Below are 16,066 nucleotides of genomic sequence, written 5' to 3'. Positions count from 1 at the left end.
ACTAGCAATGATCAGTCAATTCTTGATTAACTGGTCTTGGATAGGATGAATATCTTCTGCCCTTCAAGGTCTTTGTAGCCGGACCAAGAATCATAAGGCGGACTAATAGAAAATAAAATTTAATTTTGTACTTACAGGGAATCCACATAGATGTAGAAACTCCAAAGATAATCAGGCAAAATGAGGTACATTATATTTGGCATCTTGAACTAAGGAGTAGGGGATACAGGTCTGGGACTTCAAAGGGAAGGAATACAATCCACAGGAAGTGACAAAAGGTAAATGTTTTGGTGAACAAATCTTTGCTGGACCACCCAGAAACAAGGGGATATAGGGGACTTCCATCAAGCAGGCCTTGCTAGGTTCCTCCCTGTCTACCATACTCAGTTCATAGTACCGTGTAGTTACCTATGGAGATAGTTCTCTTCCTGGAGCAGGTCCTCTGTCTAATTCTTTTTAGGCAGTTGATGGGGAGGTAAAGAGGTTTTCCTGAATCTGCTGGGTCTAGATTGCTTTTAACTCAAAATAATCTTCATGCCAATGTGACCCATCTCAGCTCAGCCTGCCCTTAGCCCTAGTTTAAGATTCCATTTCTAGGAGAGCCAAAAGTGTAATTAAGTCTTAATTTGATTATGTGGTGCTTAGCATAAGCAACTCAATTTTAAGCCTGTTTTGCTTTTAGTAATATGTATTAGCATATCAGAGAAGATCATGTCTCATATTTTCACACTAAGATCACCTATTCTGTCTCTACTGTGATATTGTGATTTATATGTATTGATATGTTTGGCCTATGTCCAAGGTTCCTGATATACAGTTCCTAAGACCTGAAATTCCTAAGACCTGATATGAGTTATGAAGGTGTTTTTGTTAGGTTAATGAGGTGACTTTTGTACCCCATTTAAAGATAGGACTGGTTGGGATCCCTGGGTGGCGCAGCGGTTTGGCGCCTGCCTTTGGCCCGGGGCGCGATCCTGGAGACCCTGGATCGAATCCCACATCGGGCTCCCAGTGCATGGAGCCTGCTTCTCCCTCTGCCTGTGTCTCTGCCTCTCTCTCTCTCTCATGAATAAATAAAAATAAAATCTTAAAAAAAAAAAAAAGATAGGACTGGTTGCCAAGAGAACACCATGTGATTAGAGGTTTGGAACTTTCACTCCCATCCCCAATGCCTTGGAAGGAGAGAGTGCTTGAAGGTTAAATTGATTGCCAGTGACCAATAACTTAACCAACCCTGACTATCTAATGAAGCTTTCACAAAACCCCAAAGGATAGGGTTGGAGAGCTTCCAGGTTGGTGAACACATGAAGGTACTGGAAAGGTGGCACACCTAGAGAGGGTATGGAAACTCCATACTCTTTCCCCATACCTTTCCCTACACATCTCTTCCATCTGACCATTCCTGAATTATATCCTTGAAGAATAGACTGGTGTTCTATTAGGTAGATGTTTTCCTGGTATCTGTGAGCCACTCTAGAAATTAATTGAACCTGAGGAAGAGGTTGTGGGAACCTCTGCTTTATAACCCATCAGGTAGAAGTACAGATAACAATTGAGACTTGTAATGGGTCTGAAGTAAGGTGGGAGTGTGTTGTCTTAACCTGTGGAATCTGACGCTATTTCTGGATAGTATCGGAATTAGACTGAATTCTCAGGATGTATGAGAATTGCTTGATGTTGAGTGGGAGGCCTTCACCCTCCCCACATGTTGGAATTGGGTCCAGGAACCTAAAAGATCTGCACACTTAACAAATGTCCATATATAAGTCTCATCTTATAATACTCCAAAGAGGCATGTGGTAGTTCAACAAATTATTTAGGTTTTTTGGGGACATTTGTATAGCTCCAATATGTGTTTACCCGATTTTTGTCATTCTCTTGGGCACCACATTTTCCACATCCTAATTAAATATTTTTTAAATGTTTTGCTTTGCTCAAGGTAAACTTTTTAGGTGTACTCTGAAATGTCTATAATTGCCAGATATTTTACATATATGGTAACAAAATGTCAACAAAATTTATTTATTATTCTACAAACACTTATTAAATCTTAATGAAGCAATGCTTTATGATATAGTCATTAGTATAGCTGAGTTGCTTTTAGACAATTTATATACAAAATTAAGAAAAACTTGGATGGTGTCCAGAAGCAAATGATTATATTCTACTTACTGTTATTGAAAACAGGACAATTTTATTTTATATTGAATCTTTCATACAAATTACTTTAAAGCACTTTAGAAAATAATTCAATAATTCAAAGGAATTATTGAATAATGGAAAATAAGAGAGATAAATAAAATTTAAATAGTGCAGTCAAATGAAGGAACATATTTTCTGCAAGAATTGAGATGAGAATGAGCTATTTTATTTTGAATCTTGGGATTTGCGAGGATTATCTTAAATAGCCATGAAAAAAAAATCATAAAAGGGAAGGAACAATTTCACATTAAAATTAAATAACTTCTATATGACAAGGCCATCATAATAAAAGTGAAAAGACCAGCCACAAGCTGAAAGTCATATTTTTAACACATGACTGACCAACTGTTATATCCAACATAAAAAGATTCTCAGAAATTAAAAAGAACAATCCTATTGAAAAATGAACATCAAAAATTCACAGAAGCAGAATAGAATATGGCAAAAACCATAGAAATTTATTATGCCTCACCAATACTTAGAAAAGTGATAAGTCAGATGAAAGTAGATCATTCACAATTAATATCCTACCACATGAATTATTTGGAAGATCTGAGGAAAATGTAAAATGGATCACTTATGTATACTGATGGAAATGTAAATCGGCATAGTCTAAGATGTACAGACTCTAGACCTAGCAATCAATACTAAGTGTTTTCTTTTGAGAAACTCTCACACACATACATAAAGACAAATCCGGTGGTTTTCATTGCAGCCCTGTTTGTAAAGTGTTGCGCGCCTGGGTGGCTCAGTCAGTTAAGCATCTGCCTTGGGCTCAGGTCATGATCCCACGGTGGTAGGATGTAGCCCTGCATCCAGTTCCCTGCTCGGTGAGGAGTCTGCTTCTCCCTCTGCCCCTTACCCTGCTCATGCTCTCTCTCTCCCCCTCAAATAAATAATAATAAATAAATAAAATCTTTAAAAATAAATAAATAAAATGATAGAATAGAAATAGCCTTATCCTAAATTTATGCATACAGTGAAATAGTAGAATCTGGAAGTTTTGATGAAGGAATTTGTCTCTACATAAGGAACATGAATACCCCTCAAGAATGCAAAGTAAAAAATAGACAAACAGAAAACAATGCAACATAAATAATAAAATTGTAAATTCAGATTGATACGTTTTATGAATAATATTAAATATAAATACATTAAATTGTATATGTAGAGAAAGTATTTTTAAAATGTCTTGGAGTGGGAACCCTGGGTGGCGCAGCAGTTTAGCACCTGCCTTTGGCCCAGGGCGCGATCCTGGAGACCCGGGATCGAATCCCACATCGGGCTCCTGGTGCATGGAGCCTGCTTCTCCCTCTGCCTGTGTCTCTGCCTCTCTCTCTCTGTGACTATCATAAATAAATAAAAATTTTAAAAAAAATGTCTTGGAGTGATCAGTTTTAAGACTCTTATGGAGGGAGAAGGGGAGACAATGGGAGAGAGAGAGGGCTGTAACATTATGTGTCCCTTTTTCTTTTTTTTTTTATTTTAAGGAAAGATCTAAAGTGACTATCACAGGGAAAAATGTTACCATAGATGTCTGTTGTATAACTTTCAGTAGTATTCTTTTTGTTTGAAATATTTCAGAATGGAATTAAAAGTTTCCTAAGAGGAAGGAAATTTTCTCTCACAGTTTGTGTGGCTACACCAAAGGGAAAGAATACATAGTTTTGAAGGGTAAAATTTCATTTTAATTATTTATGTGCTTGAAGGGAGCTGTTCCTATTGAGAAATTTTCTTTAGTGCCTTAATCAGGATTAAATGCCTTTTGCAGATTACTTCCATAAAATGCTGGAAATAAGTACAAGACAGGAATAATCAAATTTCAAGTAATAGGAAGAGTGGGACAGTTTAGAAAGAGGCAGCAGAAGGTGAAATCCCCTCTCAGGAGGCAAAACTCATTCTCTGGCAGTCGGATCAGAGGTAGAGAAAACTATGTTTATTCTGTCCATCCCTTATTCAATATTATTTTATTTTATGCCTTGTATCAAAAATGGCAGCTTTGACATAATATTTAAGGTTCCTGATGTGAATTATCATCAGAATTATAAATTTACAGCTCTCTAGTCACAAAATTCTGGCATTAATAGTTTGCAAATACTGGTTTTGTAGAAAAATTTTTTAAATTGCCAACTAATGTATCAGTTTTGGAATGCTTCAAATGTAAGTTCTGCTATATAATCGTAGAATAAAAGTCATTCTTTATACTAATAATTGGTCCCATATTCTTGTAGCCTTTGAATGTTAGGCAGTGTGCTTTAATGATGTTATCCCTTTCCCTTACAATCCTGAATAATAATTTTGTGCCTGAAAATATGGAGAATATTAAGGAGTGTTGTCCAGGGTACATCATTAGTATATATAGCATTTTATCTATTCAAATCCAGTAAACACCCAGTACACAGTATGGCTGTCTTTAGTAAATAGTTGATGTGTTTGTTAAATAGATAGAAAGATAAGTGGAGATATGGTGGGTAGAGGAATGGAAGGAAAAGTGACTAGCATCAAATCATGGCTTTTTTACTACACCATGGTGTTTTTTTTTTTCATAATTAGATCCTCATTCATGAGCATATTTGCCACTTCTTATCTATTCAAAAGGATAATTGAATTGTGAGGAGTATATTTTTAATCAGATCTGAAACTGTTTGAATATCTTAGTGGGTGAACTGTCACATTTATATACCTCAAACTGAAAAAGTTTGCATCAGCTCATCAATTAATTCCATCTAAATCTAAACATAAGATTCCTACTTATTTCCCAACTAAGGCATTTAACTCTTAGCATGTACATCTCATTTTATTCCATAGGTATTTTTTCTTGTGATAGTATCTGCTAAATATCATGTACAGGTATAGTTGCTTAATACACTTTTCAAATTGATTCATTGAAAACTGGATAAATATGTAATAGACATCTGTCAACTCCAACATATGCCATTCTACTCAATGTATTTATTCATTTATTTACTGAAGAAATATATATTAAACATCAAGGTATTCTACTAGTGTATTATGTAGACTGTGGTCGAGCTCAAAAAGATACTATTTTGTACCCATAAAACTTAAAGGCTAGTGAGGAAAACAAAAAAATAGACAAAGAGAAAAAGCAGTTAATAATTACAAATAATACTAAGTTCCATGAAGAAAATAAACATTGTGGAATGATTAGAAAATAAGAGGGTGTTTACTCAGATAAGTTGGTCAGGAAAGGCTTTTCTGAGACGGTACCATTGAGACGGATAAAAATGTAGTCACACCACCCACCTGGTTAGCAATGGAACACTGAATTAGCATCAATAGGAAGAATGTTTATTAAGCTGAGGAGGTTTCATAGACTTAGCGACAGAGATTCTAAATGTTGTTAACCTAGAATCTGTAAGATTCCTGCCCAAATACCATGTTCATTAAACAAACCAGAGAGATGGGGAGCTATAGTGAATGTCTGATAAGATCAGATACTAGAGGGATCCCTGGGTGGCGCAGCTGTTTGGCGCCTGCCTTTGGCCCAGGGCGCGATCCTGGAGACCCGAGATCAAGTCCCATGTCTGGCTTCCTGCGTGGAGCCTGCTTCTCCCTCTGCCTGTGTCTCTGCCTCTCTCTCTCTGTGACTATCATGAATAAATGAATTAAAAAAAAAATCTAAAAAAAAAAAAAAAAGATCAGATACTAGAAAAGGATAAAAATCTTTGTAAGTATAATTTAAAGTCTTCATAAGCTTAATTGTGAATCTAGCAACTACAATTAGAGAGATTAAAATATTTCTACAACTAATATAAAAACCAAATATGAATTATTGTTTTATCCCTAACTAATATAAAGTTATGTATCAATTATATCTTTAAAAAAAAGAAAATAAACACACTTCAGGGGGAAAAATAAACAAATATGATATAGCAAAGCTAAATAGGAATTCTGTAAAACACCAAAGAAGAACAGGCAAAGATCACCCCCAAGCAGAAAAATAAACAGAAGAATGGATCTGAATGTGATTAAGAGCCATCCCCATTGTTTACTCTAGCTATGTGAGGAGAAACTTATGTTTTGTTTTTTTAATTTATTTTTTATGTGAAGAGAAACAAATTTAATTCTGGAACATTATTTTGTTTTCATTAGTTTGTAGTAAATATATTTCAGTTATTTCCCATGGTGGTAATTAGGCCATTTTATTAACTTCTTGAGTCTTAAATTGAACCCATCAGGTTTTGATACAGTAAAATTGTTGAAGACCTCCAGGTAAAATGGCAATACTAGTTCTAATAATCCCTTTTCCATATATTCTCATGGGAATGAAATTTTATGGGATGTGTACCTTATTGGAAACAAGTAGAGTATGACCATACACTGGAAATACTGATGTATTTCTTCTGGCACAGAAGACACTATAAAAGGAAGAGATGAGGGACTCATCTCAGCTCTGTTTTCTCAGAAAGTAGGGCATCAGTTAAGATGCAAGTCAAGCACAAGACTTAAAGTGACCCCTGTTAAGAAAAGTGGGGGCTTAGAGCAAGGGCAGGCCACTGATAAACTGAACACTGCTAAAAAATATGCATTTCACAACCGTAGACCAAAATACTCAAAGCCTCCACACAGAAAGGTCTCAAAGTTTTCACAGAAGAGAAATGGGGAAAAACCTGCAGTGTGGGGAACTTCAGTATAATATAGCAGGATTTATTGGAGGTTGTAAGTGCTAGAAAGCAGGGCAGGTAGAGCCATACTTTGTAACTTGTATAGAGTTAAAAGCAAATAGGAAGCTAGATCTGTATCTCAACTTGTAGTTGCCTATCAGATAAGATATATACCATATGGAAACATTTGAAACTTCATATTCATCCATCCTTTTTGTAAAGCTATCATGATGACACACATGAAACCACACCTTTCTGGTGTGTTATCATTCTAATTAGTCTTCTTTGATCACTCTTACCTTGCTGCCTGTCCCTTCAATCTTGGTGTCCTCTCCTAGGACCTCATCTCTTCTTCATCTTCACATTCTTGTGGATGACTAATAACCACAGAAATTCATTTGTTGCACATACAGAAATTTAGATATCTTTCAGAGCCATAGCACTTATACATAAATGCCCTTGCACACACACAAAAACACACTTGAATATCAATAGGTCTGAATATGAAGTTCCTCAATCTTTATCATACTTCCACTCATGTACCCCTTGAGTGCTACCTTTCATTCTGAATCATTTAATTCCGCAAGTAGTAGGTACTCTGGCCTTTGGGTTGTTACCTCTGCAAGAAACCTTCTCTTATACCACCCCTTTGCCAAAGCAGGTACTTTGTGTGCCCACCATTCACAAGCAGACTACTGATCATTATGCACTGCTCATGATGTATTACCATTGCTGTAGACACTTTATCCCAGGGAAAGTGAGTTCCATGATCATAATAATGCTGATTTATTAACAATTGTTTCATTAGTGCGCAACAAGTTTCTTGTTATGCTGAAAGTATAATAGGTATTTGCTGAATGAATGAATGGACAAATAAATAGACATAAAACAAAGGAAATCCCAATGTAACCTTCAAGAAAAAATTAAAATAAAATGACTGTTAAAAACAATCAGCTATAGAAATAAATATATATTAACATCCTCCATATAATGGTTGAAACTCTTAGGTTAAATTAAAAAATAAACTCTAGCTACCTGTTGTATAAGCTACACCCCAAATAAGGTAACACGGTAAAGTTACAAGTAATTGATGAGTAAAAGTATTTAAGATCATGAAAAATACAAAGAAGGTGAAGTTATATTAGTATTAGGAAAAATAATAATTTAAGGCAAAAGTATTAGATGGGACAATAAGATTTCAAAAAGGTATAATCTACAGTGAATATGTAACAACATTCATTTTTGCACTCCAGATTACCTATCAATAAAATATTTTTAAATGTATCTTTATGTGGGAAAACATTTTATTTTAAATTAAGATCAACTTGGATATCAGCCAATCTTATTGTGATCTTCAAATCAAGTGATCAATTAATATTACAGTGAATTTTTCAAAAATATGGAAAATGAAGTAACTACACATCAGAACTAATTAAATACAATTAAAGATATAAGCAGAGGTAAACTCATGACCTTAAATCCTTTCATTATTAGGCAAAATAAAAGAACATATATAAATTAAAATTTTATTTCAAGATGTCAGATATCAAAATATATTGATAGGAATATTAAGAAAAAATTAATGCTGACAAAAACAAAAATAATAAACTAAAAAGCAGATTAAAGTCAGGAGCCCTGGGGAAAAAAAGCAGAATCGATAAATATATTCAACAATTGATTGGAAATAACATAGAACAACTTTAGTTAGGCAAAGCAAGAAAGTTTGAAGAGAGAAATAAACATTCAAAAAAAATTTAAATGAGATAATATCATCAAAGCCACAGAAAAATTATTATGCAAAATAAAACTGACGGTAAATTCAAACATGTAGATGAACTAGAAAATCATCTAGAAAAATATGACTTACTAAAGATTATGAATGTAGAAAATCTGAAAAAGTCAATAACTATATAAGCCATCATTTGTATTGTTTCTTTTTTAAAAGGCACAAGGCATAGATAATTTTATAAGTGAATTCTCTACTTTCCCATTTTCATAGACAAGATGATTATCATCTCTGCCTATAAAATGTTTCAGAACACAATAACATTTGCAACTCTTTCCAAATGAACTGAAGGTAGCATATTACAATGTCAAAGTCATTACTAGCACACGAAAACACTACCTTCTAAAATTATCCACCAATATATAGAAATAACAAAATTATATCAAATTAAGCACAATGCTATTTAAGAAATTACTTCATTACCAGAAAGTATTTAAATTACAACTGCAATTCTATACTATGAAATATATTAATACTATTTTTCAGTATATCAAAGAAGATGTAATAGGATCACCTCAATATATGCCAAAAAAGAATTTGGATCTGTGCCATGTCAGCTGGCTTAAACAAAAAAAAATCTTTTTAAATAAAATTTTAAAAAGAATTTTGACTTTGATTCTAAAATTTCTTTCAAAAGAGCAGTTTGATTTTAAAAAATGTGAAAATGCATATCTAAATTCAACAGTAAAAATTGTGAATGGTGAAAGCACTAAAGGCATATTTAATAAAATAAGGAGAAGGATGAGACAACTGCCATTACTTTATGTACTTTATGTAATTTATGTATTCATTTGGAGAAGAAAAGCAAGGAAGTGGAAAGCACTGGATACAGAAAGAATAGAACTAACTTCTATACTAGGTCTAGAACGCAATTAATTCATATAAGATAGGACTATCAGATGGAGTCTGAGATGGAGTCTTTTTTTCAAAAAGAAAAATAAATGGGTTGGATTGTGGAGCTGGATAATGTTAGATATATTTAATTAGAAACTCTGGAAACACATGGAAAGAAAATGGATTCAAAGACTCACAGTTTAAATATAGAACAAATTAAAGAAAATTTGAGTTTGTACGACACTAGGAATATTTCTATTTTTAGTGGTAAAACCAGATCATCAAACCCATGAGAAAGGAAATGAAACAAAAGTACACATGTAAACAATATGTGTAAAACTATATGATACCAATGCTGGTTAACAACTTTTGGGGTTGATATATAGAAAAAATTTTAAAAACCTTACTTATGATTATAAAACCGAATGCAAATGACATAAATATTGGTGACAGAAAATTAAGAATATAGCTAATGAAATGTTAGAACTGAAAGGAAGGGAAAATTGAGGGAAAATAAGGTGCTAATATTCTTTTTTTAAAATATGAGATAAGTACAATTTAAAACTGATTAAATAATATTTGATATTAAAAGATTTATTATGTATTATTTGTGTACATTGTATATAATAAATATTTGATTATATTATTTGAAAATATAAAACTACTTAAGAAATTTAAAACAGAAACTAACGGATGGGAAAGGATTTATAAATGCAGTAAATCTTCATCTGCCATGTCCAGAAGCACTAGTTGATGTCACAGTTTAATACATCAAGAACTGGTCATTAATGTTTATTATTTGGCGCCATGAAAGATCCCTCACATAAATGGTTAAAACTATCTCTGAAGAATAGGACTGAAGATCTAGAAAAATGTACTAGGAGACTTGCTTATCATGTAATAGCCTTCTGCACTATTCTAAAAACTATATCCATGTATTATTTTGATAATTTCTTTAGAGATTATTGGACCAGATGGATATAGAGTAAAAACTTCAGTGCATATATACATACATTATTATGGTAGCCAGGTTAGAGGGAGTACAGAAACAGAAACCCTTACAAAATAATGCCTTGTGAAGGTGTGTTGCCACACATTATGTTCCCTCAAGCATTCACAAGGTCCATGAGAATTAAGAGTTAAAAATGGTCTTATAGGCCCAGGTTTGCAATCATTAGGGAAATCATAGAATAGCAACTTAACAACCCTCTAAGATCAGCACTGAAGCAAACAGTGAATTAGGCACTTGTGTAATGCTATTATTCAATTGTTTTGCTGGAACTAAAATGTGACAAAGATATGGGAAGCTGGAGAAACTGGTGCAGAATAAAGAAGTTTAATAATTAGTTGAATGCTGCAGTATGAGGCAGTAAGGGGAAGAAACCAATAACCCCCTAAAAATTTATTTACTCTTCTTTCTTAAGAATAGGTCATGTCAGATACACAAAGGCTCAAATCAATGCCCATATGACCGACTCACAGAAGGACTGAACGTGAATTGCAGTCTCTCATCTCCAGCTTTTAGTGACACCTCCATATGGTTTATCCTTCAGTGAGACCATGGAGTTCCGTTAATGAGCTTGCAAGAGTTGGCTGGTTAGTTGGCAAGAGTTACCTGCCATTAGCTATTTAGAGTTTTGTAAATCAAATTACAGTTTCTGAGACCCCTCCCCCTTCACCCCAAAACGTGAGTGAGTCATTCTCTCATTAAGCCTGCTTTCAGCAATTCGTAATTACAGATTGTGCCTCTGTTAATCGCTTGACAAATGATACTTCTCTGCCAACAGGTTTACTGAACTTAGTTTATTTTGAAATCATGTCAGATGAATCTGGTGTAGAAGTTTGATTTTGATTGCCTACTTTAGTCTTCCAGATATGTAACCCGAATTTTAACTTTTGTTTCCTTCTCCAGAAGGAATCCAATATAGCTTGCATTTCACAAGTAATTTTACTCTGGGAACATAGTCTTTGAGGTATGCTTAGATGCACATTACTATACACTAGTACATGTCAGTGTTTTTACGGCTAAGAGAACATTTGACAAGATTCTGTCCATAAATTGCTTTAATGTGTTTTCCGTTTCATAATTTATGTCTCTTTCTCAAATCTTGTGCCCCTCCCCTCACACCCAAGAGTTGAGGGGTGGGGTAGAGGAGTAAAAAATACTGTGTGCCACAAAAAATGTCTTTTAGTAAGCCTGGCAGCACCCTCAATTTTTCCAGGCAGGCCTTCATTTCAAACAAAAGACCGGAAATTATGGCTGTCTGATAACCTAAGAACAAGAGCAGTTAGAATGTATGCTTCAGCTTTATAAATAAGAAAAGCACTATATAGTACATAAGCAACAGCACTCACAAAGCTCTGGTCTTTTTGCTGTGCTGGAGTCTATGTGACATCATATGATTCCAACACCTATTTTGCCTCCCTACCCCACCCATATATGGTAGCTTCTTGGAAGCTGAAACAGTGAGTCTAAATTAAGCACATGCGCTAACTTTGCAAAGAAACTGTCAAGGTTCTAGTATGTATTTTAGCAGAGAAATAGACACACACTTAATCCCTGTAGTGTTAGTCCAGGTTGTCAGCCTTAGAGGCTTCCCCCCTTCTGTGCTTTTTATTCCATTTGTATTTTTTTGTCTCTGAGCATTTTAATACCTAAGGCCCCATCATTCCAATGACGAAATCTCACAGGGCATCACCATTGTGATGAAGAAAATAAAGGACTATGCCTTTTGTTCCCCTTCACTACAGAACATTCTGTTCACAATTTAGATTGAACAGGAAAACAACTAATACCAAAAGAATGGAAGGCCAACGCACTAGCACCTAAAATGTATGATGGCATCCCTTTTTCACATAAGTAATGGCATGAAGTTTATTGCTGTCTTCGCTTAGAATGGTCCCAAATAACACAAACTTGTCAGATATCAGGATAGTGTATATAGGAGGGAAAGTAACTATTTAAAGACTAAAACTTCAATTTCTTAAAATCAATCTGATATCTGACAATCATTGAGTCATAATATAGGAAGAAGTTCCTTGTCTTAGTGTGCAGTGTTAGAAAATAGATAGCTGATTGCTCGACAAAGTACAAGGTGGGAGGAAATAAAAAAAGAATGAGTGACTCTTCTGTAAGGGAGAATTAATCTAGACATGTTGCAAACACATGCATTAATATATTAACGTCACTTTAGCTTTGATCGTTGGTCAAACTTTTCTATACTCAAATGTCAAATGGTCACAATTGACCCGTATGACAAACACATGGGTCCTGAGTCTCTGTATAGACTCATTTCCCAAAGTTAGACCATCTTAATAGCATGCTTCTTAACCAATAGGCCTCAAACAATCTCTCATTAATTGAAAAACATCTTGAACAAACATTTTTGAAATAGCTCCACGTATTTTACCTCTAAGGTATCTAATTCTGTTTCTCACTGTCTTCTTTTTGAAAGAAGTGTAGGCTTTTTGGATTTTTATTAGACTACATTAATCACACCACTCTCAGACTGTTACTAGATTGGTATGTATGAAATTCATCCCAATCATTTTCTTCATTTGCTTATATTCAAACCTCCACAAGAAGTTTGTATTTAATACAAATAAAGAAATACAAATAAGCCTGGCATCACCCTCAGTGAGTAAGGAAGATTTACAGAGTAAATCACCAAAGAGCATTTGATCATATTGACCTGAAGTTAAACAAGCAGGTGATGCATTTCATCTGATTTCCAGGATGGAATAATTAGGAAAAAAAAAATCTGTCTCTGTTATGTTTCTTCATTCAAGTCTCTGTTTCCTTACCACCTCCCCAGCGAGGTGTTTCCTAACCCTATTATTTAAAAAAGAGAGGTCTCCCCCCATCCCTTACTCTTTATTTTCTTAATCTGCTTTATTTTACTTTTTAGCTCTTAACGCCACCTGACATATTTTATTTGTTTATCATTTGTGTCTTCATCTCGACTTAACCTCAATGAGGGCAGAAGTTCTGGTCCTTTGTGGCTTTAGGATCCAGTCATTAGGGTCCAGAACAGCATATGATACAAAGTAGAAGCTCAGTAAATATTTGTTGAAGGGGTAGATGTGTATAGTTCGTTTGGATGTGTAAATTCAATGGGCATCATTTTGGATAGTCACATAAAAGTTTATAGAATGTTTGTCTTGTGATCATTCTTTCTGTTTTGAACACCTAGATCTGCTACTGGATAGTGAATAAAAGCATGGTCTAACACACCATCATCTTGTATGAACACCATAAAAGAAATTTATTTTTGGTTTTGATATCAGGAATATTCTCCCAAGTAACAGATATGTTTTGTTTAACTGAGTAATTGATTAAGTTTACTTTTTTTAATCAGCTACTGAAAACCAGTATCATATGTGTAGGGCTTTATTTTTATAGTTTTTTATGTGTAAACAATGTTACTGTTACAGTTAGGAAGTGATAACGTTTGTACATTGTACGTATTACATATCAATACTTCACAGTTAAGGAAACTGAGGCACATTTCACTTAAACAACTTGCCTGTGGTCGCTTACACCTATTAAGTGTCAGAGCTATGATTTGAGCTCAGGCAGCTGGCTTCATAGTCCGTTTTTTTGACCATAAACTGTGTAGGCCTTTATTACATGCATTTTTGATTAGCCTAATTAAGAACTCAATTTTATGGCCTCAACTGTTTATTTATTACCTTCTCCTATTTTTGTTTTTCTGCCATGTTAGGCATTCAGGTAACAGAGCGATGGCCAAATGTACTAGCTTTTGGAATCAGCCGGCTGAAGCCAGTTCCAGGTTTGCTTTTCACTAGCCTAACTGGCTGACTTTGGGCAAGTTAGTTAACATCTCTACACCTCCATTTCCTCACTTATAAAGCAGGGATAATTTAGGAACTTCACGATAAACTCATTTATCCACAGCACTCTTAGGAGGATTAAATGCGTTAAAATGAGTGAAGCACTTTAGCAGTGCCTGGCACTGTTAAAGGTACAATGATGTTAGCTTTTTTTTTTTTTTTTTTTAGGATTTTATTTCCAAGTAATCTCTATACCCGGTGTAGGGTCAAACTCACAACCCCAAGATCAAGAGTCACATGCTCTACCAAGCCAGCGAGGGGGTCCACAGCTATTATTTTGATCAAGCACTTTAAATGCTTTCTGGGATAAAGTGAGGCAATATAAATTTTTGGAATACTAAACCTCTCTGATGAGCCACACACTTTGTGAAGTGCTGAGGAAATAAAGATGAATAAAATTAGCACATAAGGACATTTTGTGTATGGTATGGGAACACCGAGGGAGCCACGACTACAGACATCACAGAAAAGGTGGCCTCCAGACTGAAGAATGAAGGGAAGAGATTTGGGAAAGGAGAGCTGATGTACTAGGGCATCTGGGGAGATGACTGTTTCTGCAAAGTTAGAATGTGCCTGGAGAATAGGGAGGGAGGTGGTGTTAGGAGGTCAGAGATATAGGCCAGGACCAGATCTCAAGAAATTGCTAAATTTTAGTTCCTGCATATTCAGATAGTCTTCCCCTCTTTCTGCTTTGAGAAGAACCTTCCAACATTCACTCTCTTTCCTTAAAGCCAGAGGCCAAACCCATTATGGAGGTAGCTCCTGTGATTTAGTCTAACTTGTTTCCAGGGTATTTGAGAAATCTTTCCCTTAAAATAGACTTGCTTCGTATCTGGTGTTCCTGCTAAGTGCAAGAGGTGCCATTTCAATAAGAGGTGGAGCCTTAACACTTTGCTTTGTGAGTGTGCCTTCATATCACTCTAATCCACTGCCTCCAGAAACAAATCCAGGTGTTTCTTAAACTCTTTGAATCATCTTCTGTAGTAATTTATTCCATATGTTTATTGCTCTGTGTGTGAAATAATTTCATCAAGTTTCTTTTTTTTTTTTTTTTCTTTGTCACTGCATTCAAATCAGCCTGCAGTAGAATCCCGATCTAGGAGTAACACTTTTTAAAACACCAACTCCCTTGCTGAGGGAAGCCAAGGGATGTTGTAGCACATGAGCAGAACAAGGAGAAAAGAACAACAAGCAATTGGGACTTGATGACATTAGTTGAAGAGGAAAAGAGAATTTCAGGAATACCTAGCAGGGGTTGGAGGAGCAGCTTTGCTTAAGTTCTTACCCTATTTTGCATTTCCCCAGGGTGTCAATTTTATGAAACAAAGTGACGGGATGATTTCTATCACTTGAGAAGCTGTGTTAAAAAAATTTGATGCACTGGCAACAGCAAAAATTGTTATGGTAGGAATCAAATTGGTGCTTCCTTGCTGGAAATGAACGAAGTACTAGTGCCTGTCAGTTTATTTCTGAGCTCTGCTTTTCAAACTTTAATTTGAGAGGGTGGGAGGAGGTTTAATGGAAATCTGAATCACTGTTAGAAGAGGACTATATTTTAAACTTTGATTTCATAGTTGTCTCTATGTTCGGAAGAAAATGATTCTTTATACTTAGAAGTGAAAGCACTGTCAGTTCTAAATCTATTAATGAGGGAGACTAGAGAGGGGAGAGAAAGGGGTGCAGTGTGTACAAAATGAATGGATTTTGTAATTAGTAAATAAAACTGTTATTCCGAAATTTATGTACTGCCTATACTATATAATGG

Source organism: Canis lupus, chromosome 8, assembly GCF_011100685.1.
Source record: "Canis lupus familiaris isolate Mischka breed German Shepherd chromosome 8, alternate assembly UU_Cfam_GSD_1.0, whole genome shotgun sequence".
Taxonomy (NCBI): Eukaryota; Metazoa; Chordata; class Mammalia; order Carnivora; family Canidae; genus Canis; species Canis lupus.
The sequence above is the reverse complement of the archived record's forward strand: the minus strand, read 5'-3'. Positions refer to the sequence as shown.